The 19,247-nt window shown below is 43.7% G+C and overlaps 1 protein-coding gene across 6 annotated transcripts in view; it reads right to left on the reverse strand.

The window, feature by feature from the left end:
- The window catches only part of NLGN4X (neuroligin 4 X-linked), a 393,440-nt gene that overhangs the window by 134,919 nt on the left and 239,274 nt on the right, over positions 1-19,247 (reverse strand). The gene's annotated exons all lie outside the window — the stretch shown is intronic.

Below are 19,247 nucleotides of genomic sequence, written 5' to 3' on the forward strand. Positions count from 1 at the left end.
CCTGGCTAAGTGTGTGTGTAAGACACAGTCATTAGTCAACTGCATCTAAAAACCAGGAAAGAATGTTCAAAGGCCTCTTCAAAGTCACAGGGAGACAAAGTAAAAAGCCACCACACAAATGCCATCCTCCGGAAAACCAAAGTTGCTTTGAAGGGCAATGGGTAAAGCCCCTGAGTTTGAAAAGTAACGGTGAGGCTTTCAGAAGACCCCTCCTTTTGTGAAAAGTCTCAGCTCAGTTCAGTCGCTCAGTCTTGTCCGACTCTTTGCGACCCCAAGGACTGCAGCACGCCAGGCCTCCCAGTCCATCACCAACTCCCGGAGTTTACTCAAACTCATGTCCGTTGAGTTGGTGATGCCATCCAGCCATCTCATCCTCCGTCGTCCCCTTCTCCCACCTTCACTCTTTCCCAGCATCAGGGTCTTTTCCAATGAGTCTCAGTTCTTCGAATCTGGTGGTCAAAGTATTGGAGTTTCAGCTTCAGCATCAGTCCTTTCAATGCACACCCAGGACTGATCTCCTTTAGGATGGACTGGATGGATCGCCTTGCAGTCCAGGGGACTCTCAAGAGTCTTCTCCAACACCACAGTTCAAAAGCATCAATTCTTGAATCCAGCTTTCTTGAAAAGTCTGTCAATCACTTTAAAACTTGAGATGTATTTAAAATCCCTTCTCAACACATTACTGACCAGACATGTATTAATACTTCTTTTGTTACCCAAATGTTATTGCTTGGAGACCTACCAATATGTTTTTAGAGGCTGATACACTTAACATGACTGTGTAAAGTTGTTAGAGCTTAAAGTTGATCAAGAGTTCCTTATAAAAAATATGATTGCTGTTATCATTCATGTTTCGCTCCGATAGGTGTCTCCTCCTACCTACGTATGTTATAAACATAAAATGTATAATATAATTTAACCTTAATATAAATTCGATTATATAAAAAATAAAACTGACACATTGTCAAATGTTGAGTGCAGAAGAATTTTTCAGTGAACCTTATGTGGGAGCTTTCTCTGATTATCCCAACGACATGGATCCTTGTGTCTCAGAAGATGCCATTTCTTTCGGAATATAGGCCTGATAGGGACGATGTGAATATTATATCAACGAAAAGACAAAAGAAAACCTCAGTGATTGGCATGCGAAGTGCAAATGAAAATCACGGTATGTGAGACAGCTCTCTTGCTTCTGCAGAAGAGTGGATTAAACGCAACATTTCACAAAGATTAGAAGAATTTACAGATGTGTCATCTGTACCTGCTGAATGTCATAACCCCCAAACTCCTGGTGAAATAACAGATTTAATTTTTGGCCAGCCCCCTCTCCCCACCGCCCTCCCAAAAAATCACTGCTCATGAGTATCATTTTCTGCAAAAATCCCCCAGTCAATAATGAGTAAAAGACCCACATAATTTACTTTTTTGCTATTTTACTATAATATTTTTATTAAGTTAATAATTTTAACTTAAAAGATAATGACTTTACTTAGACAGCATGTTAAAAAGCAGAGACATTACTTTTCCAACAAAGGTCTGTCTAGACAAAGCTATGGTTTGTCCAGTGGTCATGTATGGATGTGACAGTTGGACTATAAAGAAAGCTGAGTGCTGAAGAATTGACGCTTTTGAACTGTGGTGTTGGAGAAGACTCTTGAGAGTCCCTTGAATAGCAAGGAGATCCAACCAGTCCATCCTAAAGGACATCAGTTCTGAATATTCATTGGAAGGACTGATGCTGAGGCTAAAACTCTGATACTCTGGCCACCTGATGGGAAGAACTGACTCATTTGAAAAGACCCTGATGCTGGGAAAGATTGAGGGCAGGAGGAGAAGGGGACGACAGAGGATGAGATGGTTGGCTGGCATCACTGACTCGATGGACATGAGTTTGAGTAAACTCCGGGAGTTGGTGATGGACAGGGAGGCCTGGCGTGCTGCAGTCCATGGGGTCACAAAGAGTCAGACATGACTGAGCAACTGAACTGATATGAAATAATGACTTTAGAGTATTGTGATGGATTCTGCCATAAATCTACACGAATCGGCCATAAGCATACATGTATCCCTTCCATCCTGACTCCCCCTCTCCACATCCTTCCCCAAGGCATCCTTCAAGGTTGTCGCAGAGCACTGGCTTTGGGTGTCAAGTCAAACATCAAACTCCCATGTGTCATCTATTTTACACGTGGTAATGTACATGTGTCAGGGCTACTGTCTCAAATCACCCCATCCTCTCCCTCCTCCGCTGAGTGCAAAAGTCTGTTCTTTACGGCTGAGTCTCCACTGCTGCCCCGTGTGTAGGATCGTCAATACCGTGTTTCTAGATTCCATTTATATTTGTTAATACATGATATTTGTCATTCTGACTTACTTCGCTCTGTACAATAGGCTCTAGGGTCATCCACCTAGAGCTTCCCTGGGCTTCCCTTGTGGCTCAGCTGGTAAAGAATCCCCCCACAATGCTGGAGACCTGGGTTCGATCCGTGGGTTGGGAAGATTCCCTGGAGAAGGGAAAGGCTACCCACTCCAGGATTCTGGCCTGGAGAATCCCATTGACTGTAGAGTCCGTGGGGTTGTAAAGAGACTCAACTGAGCGACTTTCACTTTTCCATCCACCTCTTTAAACGGACTCAAGTTCCATTGTGTATATGTACCACTTCTTTATCCATTCATCGGCCACTGGACACCTAGTTTGCTTAGACTAATCTTACATAAGAACCTTCAGTAGACTCAACTGCATTGGAGAAGGAAATGGCAACCCACTCCAGTGTTCTTGCCTGGAGAATCCCAGGGACGGGGGAGCCTGGTGGGCTGCTGCCTATGGGGCCGCACAGAGTCGAACATGACTGAAGTGACTTAGCAGCAGCAGCAGCAGACTCAACTTGAAAGATGGCATGGGCCTTCTTTGAAATCCCCAGAGAGGGCATTAAGAAGCATTTGTAATTGGATTGGTGGAAAGAAAATAGAAAAGTGACAGGTTTTGCTTTATATGCACAGCTTTGTAGTTTAAGACTTCCCTGGGGGCTCAGACAGTAAATCATCTGCCTACAATGTGGGAGACCCGGGTTCAATCCCTGGGGCAGGAAGATCTCCTGGAGAAGGAAATGGCAACCCACTCAAGTATTCTTCCCTGGAAAATCCCATGGACGGAGGAGCCTGGTGGGATACAGTCCATGAGGTCTCAGAGTCAGACACGACTGAGCGACTTCATTTTTCTTTCTTGTAATTTAACAAGACAATGGGAGACACAGCCCTTATGCATTGCTAGAGCAAAGGCATACATTCTGTAGCCAATGAGAAAAAAATGCTTTTCCTTCTTTCAAAGCTAGCAGGTACATTTCAAAGGTTAAAAATGATTATAGTTGGTTAAAATATCCATGCAATGACTTGAAGAGAAAAAAAAAAAAGCTCTCTTAGAGACTTGTACTGTTTTGTTTTTATAACTATCAAAATTTGATGAAAATATAAAGACATGCACATTGAAAACATTGTTTAAAACCTCTGGTTTTCGTTCAAGGACAAATGCATGCCACTGACAAAACCATCTCTGTTCAAGTTAAGTGACACGGAATGAAAATGAATTCTGCATGGATGACACTGCCATCAGGACATGTTTCAAGGAAAATGAAACCTCCGGTACTCGCGAAAAAGCAACAGCTGCTGAGTGTGAGAAGTGGAAATAAACACAATTTCCATAAAATTAGGCATTCAAGGATTTTGACAACTAGGAGTTCACTCATTCTGCAATTGAAAACAAATGTTGGAGTAAATATACTCTCTCCTTTGTGAACGAGGTTTAATTTTGCATTATGAAGTCCAGAACAGAGCCAGGAGAAATCATCCGAAAGGTGTTTATTGTCTGGTAGACAGGCAGAATTAAAAAGCAGAGACACAGCTCTGCAGACAAGGGTCCATATAGTCAAAGCTATGGTTCTAATCCTAAAGGAAATTGATCCTGAATATTCATTGTAAGGACTGATGCTGAAGCGCCAGTACTCTGGCCACCTGATGCGAAGAACTGACTCATTGGAAAAGACCCTGTGCTGGGAAAGACTGAAGGCAGGAGAAGAAGGGGGAGAAAGAGGATGAGGTGAATGGATGGCATCACTGACTCTATGGACATGAGTTTGAGCAAGTTCTGGGAGTTGGTGATGGACCGGGAGGCCTCCTGTGCTGCAGTCCATGGGGTCTCAAAGGGTCAGACAGGACGGAGCGACTGAACATCAACAAATGGTTTCTCCAGTGGTCATGTACAGAGGTGAGAGTTGGACCATAAAGAAGGCTGAGCCCCGAGGAATTGATGCTTTCCAACTGTGCTGCTGGAGAAGACTCTTGAGAGTCCCTTGGGCTGCAAGGAGATCCAACCATTCAATCCTAAAAAAAAGAACTGAGGCTGAAGCTCCAGTACTTGACCACCTGATGTGAAAGGCTGGCTCACTGCAGAAGACCCTGATGCTGGGAAAGACTGAGGGCAGGAAGAGAAGGGGTCCACAGAGGATGAGATGGTTGGATGGCATCACCGACTCAATGGACACGAGTTTGAGCAAACTCCGGGCAATAGTGAAGGAAAAGGAAGCCTGGTGTGCTGCAGTCCATGAAGTCACAAGGAGTTAGACATGACTTAGCAACTAAACGGCAGCAAACACTTGGAAGGGAAGTACAACATAAGCTATGACCGCATCCCCCGACCCCAGCCCACAAGGAAGATTGGGCCCATCCTTCGGGTGAAGAAACAAAGCCGGATGCAACTGAGTGTGGGCTTTTCTCAATAAAGAGACAATGCCGCTGTGCCCCTTCGTTCTCAGAGAACAGAGATCCAGAAAGAGCAAGCGGTTCTCAACTGGGTCCATGCGTCCCAAGCCCTCCCCAGCAGGGGACTCTTGGCCATTCCCCGGGCACATGTGTGGCTGTCTTGACTGTGGGCTGGGAAATGTCACTGGAATCCAGAGGGCAAAGGTCAGGGATGCCGTTCAGACCCCACAGTGCACAACAGTGACCCCCCACAAAACAGGAAACATTCCAAATGTCAGGAGTGCAGAGGTCCAGAAACCATGAAATCTGTAATACACTCTGACGTGTGTGTGTCACTTGCTCAGTCATACTCGACTCTTTGTGACCCCAGGGACTGTAGCCCACCAGGCTCCTCTGTCCATGGGATGCTCCAGACAAGGATCTGGAGTGGGTTGCCCTGCCCTCCTCCAGGGGGGATCTTACAACTCAGGGATGCAACCTGTGTCTCTGATGTCTCCTGCATTGGCAGGCGGGTTCTTTACCACTGGCGCCACCTGGGAAGCACAATAATACCCTGGGAGTTAGAGGTCATTTCCTTTCCCAGAATGGAAAGTTAAACCAATTTAAAAAAAAGGGGGGGGGCGCCTCAAAAAATACTAGCAAACCAAGCCCAGCAGCATGGAAAATGGATTATACACCGTGACCAAAAGGGGATTTACTGCAGGTTATGATGGCAGTTCAATAGCCCCAAATTGATTAATGTAATATATCAAGAACAAAAACCGCGTGGGAATACTCAAAAGAGAAAAAAAAAAAAAAAAAAACGAACTCAAAAGGAATCTGGTCTAAAACAACGTCTAAAACTGCAGAGCTCTGAACACATAATTGATTAAGGGATTTTTTTGCAGAAACTAAAGTTTAGTTTTGCAGAAACTAAAGTTCAGAGGTCTGTGGCTGCCAAACTTTTAGGTAACGTGAATATTGACACATCTCCATTCAATAACATGTGGGTCATAAAAGGTACATTAATACATCTCTTGTCGATAAGTTGTTAAAAAAAATAGGTATAAATAGGTGTGATTCTGGGTTATGTAAAGACTTGTTAAAGGAAAAAAAGAGCAAAGGGCAAAGGCAGAAAGAGGCAAAAGAAATAAATTCAACTTAACAGCTAAGGAACGTGCATGCAGAACATGTCATCTAAAAATCAAACATTAAAAACCCTCTTCATAAATCAATGCTGAAAACATTGCTATTGCGGTTTAGTCGCAAGGTCATGTTCTGACTCAGTGCGACCCAACAGACCGAATGCCGCCAGGCTCCTCTGTCCATAGGATTTCCCAAGTAAGAATACTGAAATAGGTTGCCATTTTTCTTCTTGAACTAAAAAGTAAATAACTCAAGAAAACATGGGTAAATGGAGGACGTACAAATGGCCACTATTTCAATATTTACATGAGAAGACCACAACAATATTAGCCATCAGAGAAAGCACATAAAAAATGGCAGAGTATTTATACCCACTGCTGCTGCTGCTGCTACGTCGCTTCAGTCGTGTCCGACTCTGTGCGACCTCATAGACGGCAGCCCACCAGGCTCCCCCGTCCCTGGGATTCTCCAGGCAAGAACACTGGAGTGGGTTGCCATCTCCTTCTCCAGTGCATCAAAGTGAAAAGTGAAATTGAAGCCGCTCAGTCGTGTCCGACTCTTAGCGACCCCATGGACTGCAGCCTACTGGGACAGCTATAGTCCTAAAGACAGACAAGAACCACTCTTGGCAAGAAAGTAGAGAAACTGGAAACTTTATATTGGAGGAAATATAAACTAGTGCAACCACTTTACAGAACAAATGGGAAGTTAGTCGGATGATTAAAAACGTAGTTAGTCAGATGATTAAAACATAATACCCTAACATAGTACCCAGTAATTTCACTCCTAGGTGAAATTACTCCTATTCGAGAGAAGAGAATATGTATATCCACATGAAAACTTGTATGCAAATGTTCAGAGTGCGATTATTCATCACATCCAAAAATTGGAAAAAAAAATAGAAATCAAAAGATGAATGGATAAATAAAACATTATATCCATGCAATAGAATAATATTTATCCATAAAAATGTAACAAAGCACTCAGGTATGCCACAATGAGGACAGGATCTTGAAACCATTACGTTCAGTGAAAGGCAGACTCAAAATAGCATCTTCTTTGAGTCTATTGAAACATTTCTTCCAGGTTTTGCCGTAACATCTTACGGGAAAACCCAGACGAATGTTTTCGCCAACCCAGTATATGATTCCATTAGCATAAAATGCCCAGAAAAGACAAATCCACAGTGAGAGATGATAGACTGATGATTAAGTTTTGGGAAGTCGGGAAGAATAAATATTGGGTTTCTCCTTGGATGGATGAAAATATTCAACAATTAGAGGGCGTTGATGGTGGTACTTCTCAAATGTGCACCCTGACTGTCAGTTCAGTTCAGTCGCTCAGTCGTGCCCGACTCTTTGGGACCCCATGAATCGCAGCACGCCAGGCCTCCCTGTCCATCACCAACTCCCGGAGTTCACCCAGACTCACGTCCATCGAGTCAGTGATGCCATCCAGCCATCTCATCTTCTGGCATCCCCTTCTCCTCCTGCACCCTGTCTATAGACTTTTAAATAAAGGATACAGACACTGCAATGTGGCAGACGAAGCAATCCAGTGGCTCATTTACAAGAAGGTGAATAAGAGGGTGCGGGAAAGGCCATTAAAAGAATTCAGAGTATTCAGAAAACAAGACCCTCCAGAGAACTAAGTCCATGAACTATTGCCGCAATGGACAGAGGAGACTAACTGGCATAAGAGGGGAAGAAACCGATAAATATAACTGAAATAAATAGAAGAAAAACATGAATAGCAAGGGGGCAAAAAGGAGATGCAGAAACAGATGAGGCCATTTGCACAAGATTGTTTTTTTCCGGAAAGATGTGAAAGGCCTGGTTTTATCAAAGAAGTATCAATGCTGTAGAAAAAGATGGGTGGTATTTCTAAAGTATAAGTTTATAGAAGGGAGAAGAAGACAGGGTAAACGATCAAAAATGGACTGAAATAGGAATCCTTCTGGGGTGTCCCACATGTGTTTCAAAAAGCATAGAATTAAGAAACATACATGTGTGCATATATCTATTAAATACATACATACTTATCTCTGGATAGTATATCTCTCTATATACAGATATATAACCATCTCTCTCAAGAGTCTTCTCCAGCACCACAGTTCAAAAGCATCCATTCTTTGGCGCTCAGCTTTCTTTACAGTCCAACTCTCACATCCATACATGACCACTGGAAAAACCATAGCCTTGACTAGAGAGACCTTTGTTGGCAAAGTAATGTCTCTGCTTTTTAATATGCTGTCTAGGTTGGTCATAGCTTTTCTTCCAAGGAGCAAGTGTCTTTTAATTTCATGGCTGCAGTCACTATCTGCAGTGATTTTGGAGCCCTGAAAAGTAAAGTCTGACACTGTTTCCACTGTTTCCCCATCTATTTCCCATGAAGTGATGGGACCAGATGCCATGATCTTAATTTTCTGAATGTTGAGTTTTAAGCCAGCTTTTTCCACTCTCCTCTTTCACTTTCATCAAGAGGCTCTTTAGTTCTTCAAAGAAGTGATACTTTTGAACTGTGGAGTTGGAGAAGACTCTTGAGAGTCCCTTGGACTACAAGGAAATCCAACCAGTCCATCCTAAGGGAAATCAGTCCTGAATGTTCATTGGAAGGACTGATGCTGAAGCTGAAACTCCAATCCTTTGGCCACCTGATGCGAAGAGCTGACTCATTGGAAAAAAACCTGATGTTGGGACAGATGGAAGGCAGGAGTAGAAAGGGAAGACAGAGGATAAGATGGTTGGATGGCATCACCGACTCAGTGGACCTGAGTTTGAGTCAACTCCAGGAGTTGGTGATGGACAGGGAGGCCTGGCATGCTGCAGTCCATGGGGTCACAGAGAGCTGGACACAACTGAGCAACTGAACTGAACTGAAATGATCTGAACTGAACCATCTCTCTGTATCTGTCTATATACTGTATACATATAACTATCTCTATATGTAACATATACACCTATCTCTTTATTTTTAATCTCTTACTATATCTATATGTCTACCTATCTACCTACCTGTCCACCATCTGTCTAGCTACCATCTGTCCTTTCTATGTTTTCTATCTGTATTTATCTATGCATCTTTAACTATCTATGTCTCTACCTACCTACCAACCTGTCTACCTATCTATCACCTATCTATCTAGTATCTATCTTTTCTATTTTATTGACTCTATCTGCCAGATGGCTAAGAAAAAACTCACAACTGAGTTATCTAAACCATGCCTGGGATGTTTTATTAAAGACACAGCGACCACTCTGAGTGACAGAAAGCATTTCTCAATTCAAACGGGAAACATTTCCTTATTCCAAAATCCCTTCTGCAACTCCGATACAAATGTTAGTTCTCTTCGGTAGAACTGGTGGTGTCTTGCTGTGATGTCGTCTCATACCTCTGTCTATGCTCAGGGCTTCCCTGGTGGCTCAGTTGGTAAAGAATCTGCCTGCAGCACAGCAGACCCGGGTTCGAACTCTGGGTTGGGAAGATCCCCTGGAGAAGGCAATGGCGACCCACTCCAGTATTCTTGTCTGGAAAATCCCATGGACGGAGGAGTCTAATGGGTTACAGTCCATGGGATGGCAAAGAGTCGGACACAAATGAGCAGCTAACTTTCACTTCACTTTCAGAATTGGTGGTGTCTCTTAGTGAGGTTATCTCATACCTCTGTCTGTACTGAAACGTGTATCTTTATAACATGCGTGTATATCCTACCTACCTCCCTATGACAAACCCACTGCCCAAGACCTGGATTTTTTCCCCATGATATCAGAACCTAGAATAAAAGCCACTGTACTGAATGCAATAAAAACCAATGCCTGTGACCCCAATTAATGGCATAAAGAGTCTTCCAAATGATGTACTTGCACGAAGACCTCAGGTCATCCGTGTCCAATGTCTGTTACGTCAAAGGGATGCATTTAACATTCCAAAATGCTTTTGAGCTTTTATGCTGAGACTCACACCCTTCTTTCAAAGAACTATTATTATTATTTTTAAATCAAAGGAAAAGCTGCCCAGCTCCTCAGATGGGACTTAATCCAATCCATATGTTACTACGGAATCTTATTTTAAAAAACATGATTGAGGTTTTAGCTCCCTGTACAAAGCAGTCGGACCTGGCAGTTTACCTATTCTATATGCAACAGCTTGAATCTGTTCATCCCAAATTTCTAATCCCTCTGCCCCCTGAGTCCTAGGCAACCACAAGGATGTTCTCAACGGCTGTGAATGTACTTCTGTCTTGTAGGTAAAATCGTTTGTGCTGCAGAGTCCACTTAGAAGTGATTTCATATGGTATTCGTCTTTCTCCTTCTGACTTACTTCACTTCCCATTACGATCTCTCAGTTGGTTGATCCATGTTGCTGCAAATGGAATTGCTTCCTGCTTTTCTACAGCTGTCCGTTATTCTATTATATCGTATATATGCACCATATCTTCTTTATCGACTCATCTGTATCTGTTCATCAGACATTTCCATTGTGTCCATGTCTTAGCTACTGTTAACAGTACTTCTATGAACATAAGGGGTCCTTGTATCTTTTTAAATGAGTTTTGTTTGTGTATGTACCCAGGAATGGGATTGCTGGATCGCATGGCAATTCTGTTTTTGCTTTTTTGGGGCATCTCCATGTCATGTTCCGCAGTGGCTTTGCCAAGTTATATTCCCATCAACAGTGCAGGAGGCTTCCCTTTCCTCTGCACCCTCTATAGCGTTTGCTATTTGTAAACTTTTTAATGATAGCCACGCTGACTGGTGTGACCAGATACCTCATTATAGTTTTGATTTGCATTTCTCTGATGATTGGCAATTTGGAGTACCTCTTCAAGTCACACTTTCATATTAGCTTTCTATGTGAGTACATGTCTGTATACTCTTTGAAAGCACAGCCTTTGATTTCTCTATAATGCTGTAAAAAAAACAATAACCAGTGATGGACGGGGGGGCTGGCGTGCTGCGATTCATGGAGTCGCAAAGAGTCGGACACGACTGAGCAACTAAATTGAACCGAACTGATGGGTTGAAATTTTTTTTTTAATATGATTTACATTGTTAAATGCATAGCATATCTGCCATTTCTGGGTTACATTTTAACCCTTAAAATATTCTCTTTGAGGACGTCCCAGTCGTCCAGAGGTTAAGACTTCACTTTTCACTGCAGGGGGTGAGAGTTCAATCCCCTGGTCGAGGAGCGAAGATCCCAGTAAGCTAAGATGCCTCGGGGCCAAATAAGCAGAGTATAAAACAGAAGCAACACTGTAACAGAATTCCATAAAGACTTTAAAACGGTACACATCCAAAACCAGAAAAACATATTCTCTCTGATCCTTGTGTACCCAAGGATTTATTTTCATAAAGACCATGATGGAAAGTCCAGTGTGTGAGAGGGAAAAAGAGAAAGAAACATGGTCTGCAGGCCAGAATGTGTACAGTCTTGGAGTGTTTCAGCCCCAAGGGTCTTTCAAGTTCACACTCCAATTGCCTTTTAGAGACTTTTTTCAATGATCTGACTTAGGACTAAGGACTAATTCTTTAACTACATGTGAGAGAGGAAGAAAAGGTATGCAGGAAAAAAGCAGGTATGTCTCTTACCAGTGTTAGTTAAAAATCATTTCAGGAATCATTGCCTGAAACTGAATTTCAGGCTCACCCCAATCAAGCAAATGTTGGAGGCTCTCAAATTCAACACTACTCCTCGGAACTCACCAGTTTTTTGTTTTTTTTTTTAATCACACTACACCGTCTTCTTCCCAACTCAAATACCAGTCACACCTTTCTTTCCTTTCCATTTTTTTTTAAAGTCATGACTCAGAGCATATTATTTTTAAAAAATTTTTTTGGCTGTGCAGCGTACAGAATCTTAGTTCCTTAATGAGGAAACTACATTGGGGACCTTCTGCTGCATGGTGGGAGCACAGAGTCTTAAACACTGGACCACGAGCGAAGTCTCACACGTTTCATTTAGAATGATGTTTGTGTGTTTATCCCTGTGAAGACAGAAACCACCCTTTAACGAAGGAAAATCGATCAGCCCCTCTTTTGCTGTGTGCAAAGCCAAAGGAAGAAAGGGCACAGGCAGAGAAACTGGATTCTTTCTTTCAGAATGAGTCATCATCGCAGACTCTGTTTGCGAGGCAAACGTCCAAGAAAACATCCAAGAAAGAGCACTGTTTCACAGACGCCCTGGGTGATCATTAGCAAAAGTTCATGCTGCTGCTGCTGCTGCTGCTGCTAAGTCGCTTCAGTCGTGTCCGACTCTGTGCGACCCCGTAGACGGCAGCCCATGAGGCTCCCCCGTCCCTGGGATTCTCCAGGCAAGAACACTGGAGCGGGTTGCCATTTCCTTCTCCAGTGCATGAAAGTGAAAAGTGAAAGGGAAGTCACTCAGTCGTGTCCGACTCTTTGCGACCCCATGGACTGCAGCCCACCAGGCTCCTCCATCCATGGGATTTTCCAGGCAAGAGTACTGGAGTGGGGTGCCATTGCCTTCTCCGAAAAGTTCACGTGACACCCTCAAATCAGTTAACTGCAACATATGGGCTCCCCCGGTGGCTTAGATGGTAAAGAATATGCTTGTAATGTGGGAGACCTGGGTTCATTCCCGGGGTTGTGAAGATCCCTTGGAGGAAGGCATGGCAACCCACTGCAGCATTCTTGTCTGGAGAATTCCCATGGACAGAGGAGCCTGGAGGGCTGCAGTCCATGGGGTTGCAAAGAGTTGGACATGACTGAGCGACTAAGCACATACATGTGCTGTTTAACATAATTAATGAATTTATATATTTATTTTTGGCTGAGTCGAGTCTTAGTTGCAGAATGTGGGATCTTTTGTTGAGGCATTCGAGGGTTCAGGTGCCCCAGGGCATATAGGATCTCAGATCCTGGACCAGGGATCAAACCTGTGTCTTCTGCATCAGAAGGTGGCTTCCAAACCAATGGACAGCCAGGGAAGTCCCAACATGTGCTTTCAGAATAGACTCTTCTGTCAAACATGTCTGAACGCTGTGATTTCCAAAAGAGACTATGCATGCAAAAATAACAAGGCAACTTCTTTGAAGAAATTCTGAATCATTCAAGAGTTGGAGGAAATTCCCTATCATACGATAATCAATAATTTTGTGCATTTGAGATCGAACAAAAAAATCTTTTCTATTGTAGCTTCTCATCACCCGTCAAATTCATTGCCACCCCTCAGTGCCTTTATCTGCTGCAGAGTATTACTTTTCTCTGTGGCATCACCGACTCGATGGACATGAGCTTGAGAATGCTCTGGGAGTTGGTGACGGACAGGGAGGAGGCCTGGGATGCTGCAGTCCATGGGGTCGCAAAGAGTCAGACACGCCTGAGAGACTGAACTGAAGTGACATCTGTCTCATGACCACTATGGTTCTTTATCCCACCATAATGCTTTCCCTATCTACCCTCCTCATGCGCTTCTAAAATCCCAGAAATACAGCATTCACTGTCAACCTAACCTCCTCCTTATGTGCGGGACAAATCAACGAATGCAATGGGCATTTTCATCCACCAGGAGGCAGAAGAGGAAAACCTAAGTCAATGATCAGAGACATGAAACCTGACTTTTTTGTCCAAGGTCCTGGTACTTATCAACACACCAGCAACAATAGAGACCAGATTGACAGTTTCCCAGCGAGTATTAAATGTACACAGAGCTACTGATGAAGATGACGAAAGACCTTCTGTTTAGCAGAGGAGAGGGATAAGCATCTTGTTTTTTTCCTCTATTGCAAAACTTTTGGATCACAGAAGGCTTGACAGAGGAGTGTAAAGAACCCACCTGCCAAGGCAGGAGACAAAAGAGACGTGGGTTCGATCCCTGGGTGGGGAAGATCCCTTGGAGGAGGGCATGGAAAACCTCTCTAGTATCCTTACCTGTAGAATCCCGTGGACAGAGAAGCCTGGTAGGCTACAGTCCACGGGGGTCACAAGGAATGGGACACGACCGAGCGACTAACACTTCCCCTTTCTTTCCAGTATTCTTGCCTGGGAAATCCCAGGGACAGAGGAGCCTGGCGGGCTACAGCACATGGAGTCATGACGAGTCAAAGTCAACTGAGTGACTGAGCACTCTGACTGGACCAAGGAAGCTTGACCTTCTTCCCTGCTGCAGGGTGTCCGTCCTATATAACTATGTCATCTTGACTCTAGTGGATATACCTTCGTCCATCCCCCACTCCCTCTAGAACAACATCAGTGATCACTGGAGACACAGAGGCTGGAAGCCTGTTTGCAGGCTGGCCAATCACCCCCATGCACACCCACCACAGAGGGTCTTACTCTAAGGGCTTCCACTGGCTCCTTCCATCCCCATTTGGCTTCGCAGTTCAGTCTCTCAGTCATGTCCGACTCTTTTCGACCCCATGGACTGCAGCATGCCACACCTCCCTGTGCATCACCAACTCCAGGAGCTTGCTCAAACTCATGTCCATCGAGTCGGTGATGCCGCTCAGCCATCTCATCCTCTGCTGCCCCCTTCTCCTCCTGCCTTCAGTCTTTCCCAGCATCGGGAGTTGTGAGCGGTCCTACATAAAGTGTCTGGACACACCCGATTTTCTCAGACCTCCTGTACTTCTTCACATTTGCTTTTCTTTCCCCTCAGGGCAATACCTCATATTTCCTCTATCCATGTAGCTTCTCCCATCACTGACTAGTGAAGACGTTCTCTCTGGAGGATGAGAAGGCAAGTTTTTCAAGGTGGAAATGTAACCAGAGGGAACCTGATAGGTGAGACAAGAGAATGGACTTGGGAGGGAAGCATGAAGATCGCACAAGGGAGAGATGGTGTGTTTTTTTTTTCCTTTATGGATATGTTGATGAAGTTTTGGGGGCTTCCCAGGTGGCAGTAGGGATAAAGAATTCATCTGCTAATGCAGGAGAGACAAGAGGATCACTGGGGTAAAGAGATCACTGGGTGAGAAAGATCCCCTGGAGTAACAAGTGGCAACCTACTCCAGTATTCTCTTTTTTTCTCCCCAGTCCAGTTATTCTTTCCTGAAAAATTCCACGGACAGAGGAGCCTGGAGGGCTACAATCCATGGGATTGTAAAGAGTTGGACATGACTTAGCAACAGAGCGTGCGTGGGCGTGTACACACACACACAAACTTTTGACCTGATGGGAAAATGACTTCCATGAGAAATCCAAAAGAAAATCTGTAGGAAAAGATAAAGAATAAAGATTTATAGGGGGGGGAAATGGTCAAAGTACCAAACGGTAGATGGCATCTTCAACTCTTAAGTGAAAAAGAAATGTACATACCAGCTAAATAGAAAACTGACGTTTTTCAGCAGAGAAAGAGCCGGAATGTTTTAATAGAAGGGAGCCACTGAGTTGCCCAGATGGAAATTTGCTTGTGTGTGCATGAAAAGTGAGCATGTGTTTCTGATGTTCTGGGAATCCTTGAAAAAAGGCAGTTATATACCACGGTATGGGTGACATTTCATCAGACTGTAACATACTCGTCAGGCGAGAAGTCTGATGAAGTCGTTCGTTAGGTCAGTGGTCTTAATGCCACGCGTGGGTCAAAGACAGGAAGAGTACAATTAAGTGGGCTTCAGAGGTTAGACACTGGATGGGTGGACAAAGCCTTGGATCTACTGCAACAAGAGCCTTGCTTTTTTCAAACACCATGGCTGGGGGCACACATCATATTACGAAGACGTGTCACAGTGGCCCGTCAATAGAGATTTTAAGGAAACTGTATCAGCAATCAAGGACCCGCTCTCAGGAATACAAAACCACACTGAAAGCCCAGCAGCAATATTAACATTTCCCAAAGAGTCCTAGATTAGACAATAAATTAGGTGCTCACTAGCTAACCAAGGTTTTCGTTAGGCAGTCCTGATGAAAGAAAATATTCCTTGTCTGAAAAGCAAATGTGGGGATAATCTCATTGACCTCCTATTACAAGTGCTTTATCCTTGTTTTTCGAAAGAATGATAAATGGAAATTTAGGTGGTATTGGATAGATACTACAACATTACATTTTTGGCTACTTTTTCCCCGCCTCCCAGTGACTCAACAGTGACGTTAATAAGATGTCCAAGGCTATTAATAACACTGGAAATTTTTCCGTAACTGGGCTTAACGGTCACTACCATCACTGACTCAGTGGACATGAGTTTGACCAAATTCCGGGAGATGGTGAAGGACAAGGAAGCCTGGCGTGCTGCAGTCCATGGGGTGGCAGAGAGTCAGCTGAGCAGCTGAGCAACAGCAGCAAGTCCTGGGCTATCAAACCTCGCAAGCACAAAGCCACTGGACGGTCAAGTGGTGTGCACAATCACCTCGCAAGGGACAGAACAGAACCACCTTTTACAGAGATTCAGGAAATGTTAGCTGACTCTTCTCAATGTAACAGGACAGACAGCAAGTGGAGAGAAGGTCCCACTGCATTTTTATTCCACGCCAGTGTCCTGCTTTCTTTCTGACCATCATTCATTTTTCAAAACTTCTCTTTGAGGGTAGGAAAACAGAATTTGTTACTCTGTAAAAAATTTAAAAAAGCAGTAATCATCTCAAACAATGCTTTTCCATTCCTTAGGCAGAAAAACAGCATTTCGGCATGTACAACTTTTTGAAGAAAAAAGATGATTTCTATGTTTTGGTAAAATAAATGTCTACTCCTATGAAAAGCTCTAATACAGATGATCGTCACAGCGGATGCTGTGCCATTTCATTGACTCATTAAAAAAAATAAATATCTGCATGCCAACAGTTTGAAATATTTTCACACAACGATAATAGCAATTTTCCCTGCAAGCAAAGAAGTTAAACGACCACCTCCTGGTTTGCAAGAGGACAGCAGTCCACGCAAGATGTCTGAGAAAGATTGACCGAGTCACGCTTGAACGAAATCTATCGCCCTGTACAATCGGCCAAGTTGGCACACGTTCACACCTTCAGATAAAAGGGGGTCTGTGGTGTTGGGCTTCACACGAACTCATTCGCGGAATGTAAATAGACTGTCTCGGGGATGCTAAATTGCTTCTTTCATTTCCTCGCCGTGACTCTTGCAGCTTCTGTGCTGCCCTCCCCAAGATTTGTTTCTTCTAACTCTCAGCAGCAGAAGGTAAACTTAAAACGGTTCAGATGAGGAAAGTTAGAATCGGAAGCTTTTTTCCTTTCTTTTTAAAAAAAAGGAAGAAAAAGAAAAGAAGGTGTGTGTAAATCCCACAGAATTGTTCCAGATTCAAAAAACGGGCCAAACAGATAAGAGATCACGTGTAAAGCCGCTTAATACCAGCTGGGCGTTAGAGAGGGGACAGGCGTCGATTTCTCTTGAAATCTAACCTTTTAAGTCGCATCAGCGCCACGGCGTTCAGGCGAGACAATGTTTTGCTATTTCTGCAAAGCGAGAGCTTGCCCAAAACCACGGCCCCGATCAGAAAGCGCCAACGGGAGCTGGTGATGCTCCATACAGACCCCCACACTGCGCTCTTTGAAAGCGCTGCCAGGGGTCACGCGGTGGTCCCTGGCTTCCTCTGCCCACCTCGTCCTGAGAATGGACCTTTTGTGAGGGATCACGGAACACCACTTCCTGTCTCAAACACCAGTAGCCAAAGCAACTCCCCAGAGGATTCTGAAGCAAACAAACAAGAAAATAGTCAGAGGGGCATGCGATCCACAGTCTTCGAAACGAACGGAAATGACAAAGATTTGGCTCCGAGCACCAGCGTGAGAAAAGAAAAGGAAATAAAAATCACGAAACGAGAAGGCTCTAGACGCTGAGTGATGCTGTCTACCATCTCCTCCTCTGTCGCCCCCTTCTCCTCCCGCCCTCGGTCTTTGCCAATGAGTCAGTTCTTCGCATCAGCTGGCCAAAGGATTGGAGTTTCAGCTTCAGCATCAGTCCTTCCAATGAATATTCAGGACTGATCTCCTTTAGGATGGACTGGTTGCATCTCCCTGCAGTCCAAGGGACTCTCAAGAGTCTTCTCCAACACCACAGTTCAAAAGCATCAATCCTTCGGTGCCCAGCCTTCTTTATGGTCCAACTCTCACATCCATACCTGACTATTGGAAAAATCTAAATAGCTTTGACTACACGGACCTTTGTCAGCAAAGTAATGTCTCTGCTTTTTAATATGCTGACTAGGTTGGTCAGTTTTTCTTCCAAAGAGCATGTGTCTTTTAATTTCATGGCTGCAGTCACCATCTGCAGAGATTTTGGAGTCCAAGACAATAAGATAAATAAGTAATGTCTGTCACTGTTTCCCTTTTGAAAACCTGAAATTTCAAGTACTCTATGGCTGTTCCCAAAGGTACAAGTGTGCAGACATCTTGCATGTTTCAATTAGAAAGTCACTTCAACAACTGTCCCACTTCCCTGGGGTCTTCTATACGTCAGTGTTTTACTGGTGAATGAAACGAAATGCTCACAACAAAATTCAAACATCAAGTTGAAAATAAAATATTTTTGTTGATACCTGTGTATCTGGAGAAAACATTTTCAATGTTTTCTTGTTTGACGCAATTCCTTGAGTCCAGATTTTTTTTTTTTTTTACCATAAACATCCTATAACACACAGATCTCTTTCTCACAGCCACACTGTTACAAATTCAATTTTCTGCACCATCTCAATGCATCGTTTTTCCCTCTGCCTTGCTACTAGGCTTGCAGAATCTTAGTTCCCTGACCATGGATTAAACACGTACCCCCTGCAGTGGAAGCTCAGAGTCTCAACCACTAGATCACCAGGGAAGCCCCCTCAGTGCATTTTTGCCTAGAAAATAAATGCGCTTACATAGACCATGCATATTCTTCATGAACTGACCAAGAGCAGGAAAAACCACAGCAGATAAGCCTCAAAACATTGCCATCAAAATGCTATTTTTTTTGCAACCATACTGTTCGTGAAAATGAATAGAATACCAAAACAACAGATTGCTGCTCTTGAATTCCTACGCTCTTAGCCAAGGTCTTCTCATAGTCAATTGTAAAATTTACACAAAATGAAATATCAGCAAGTTGCAAAATTCAAATAAGAGTATTTCATCACACGAGAATGCAAGTCATGTGACCACCTACCGCCTCTCGTCTTCAAGATCCACTAGATACACAATATCCTAGAGAGTAAGTAAAAGCGTTTCCAACTCATGATCAACACAGCCACAAAACCACAAAAGCGCATGTATATGGCCCATTGTCCACTGTATCGAGTTATAACCTGTTACCTAACGCTTTATCAGACAGCACCCAACTGTGTTCACGCAACAGGCTTATGTCAGCCAAGCCCAGAGAAAGAAAAGTACTTTCCATAACATCCCAAGTTCATTCGATGACCCAGGAGGCTGAATCTGTTGGAGGAGGGTTCAAGGAAAAGAAACCATTGGATTAAAATGTGA

The sequence above is a fragment of the Bos indicus x Bos taurus genome, chromosome X, assembly GCF_003369695.1.
Source record: "Bos indicus x Bos taurus breed Angus x Brahman F1 hybrid chromosome X, Bos_hybrid_MaternalHap_v2.0, whole genome shotgun sequence".
Classification (NCBI taxonomy): Eukaryota; Metazoa; Chordata; class Mammalia; order Artiodactyla; family Bovidae; genus Bos; species Bos indicus x Bos taurus.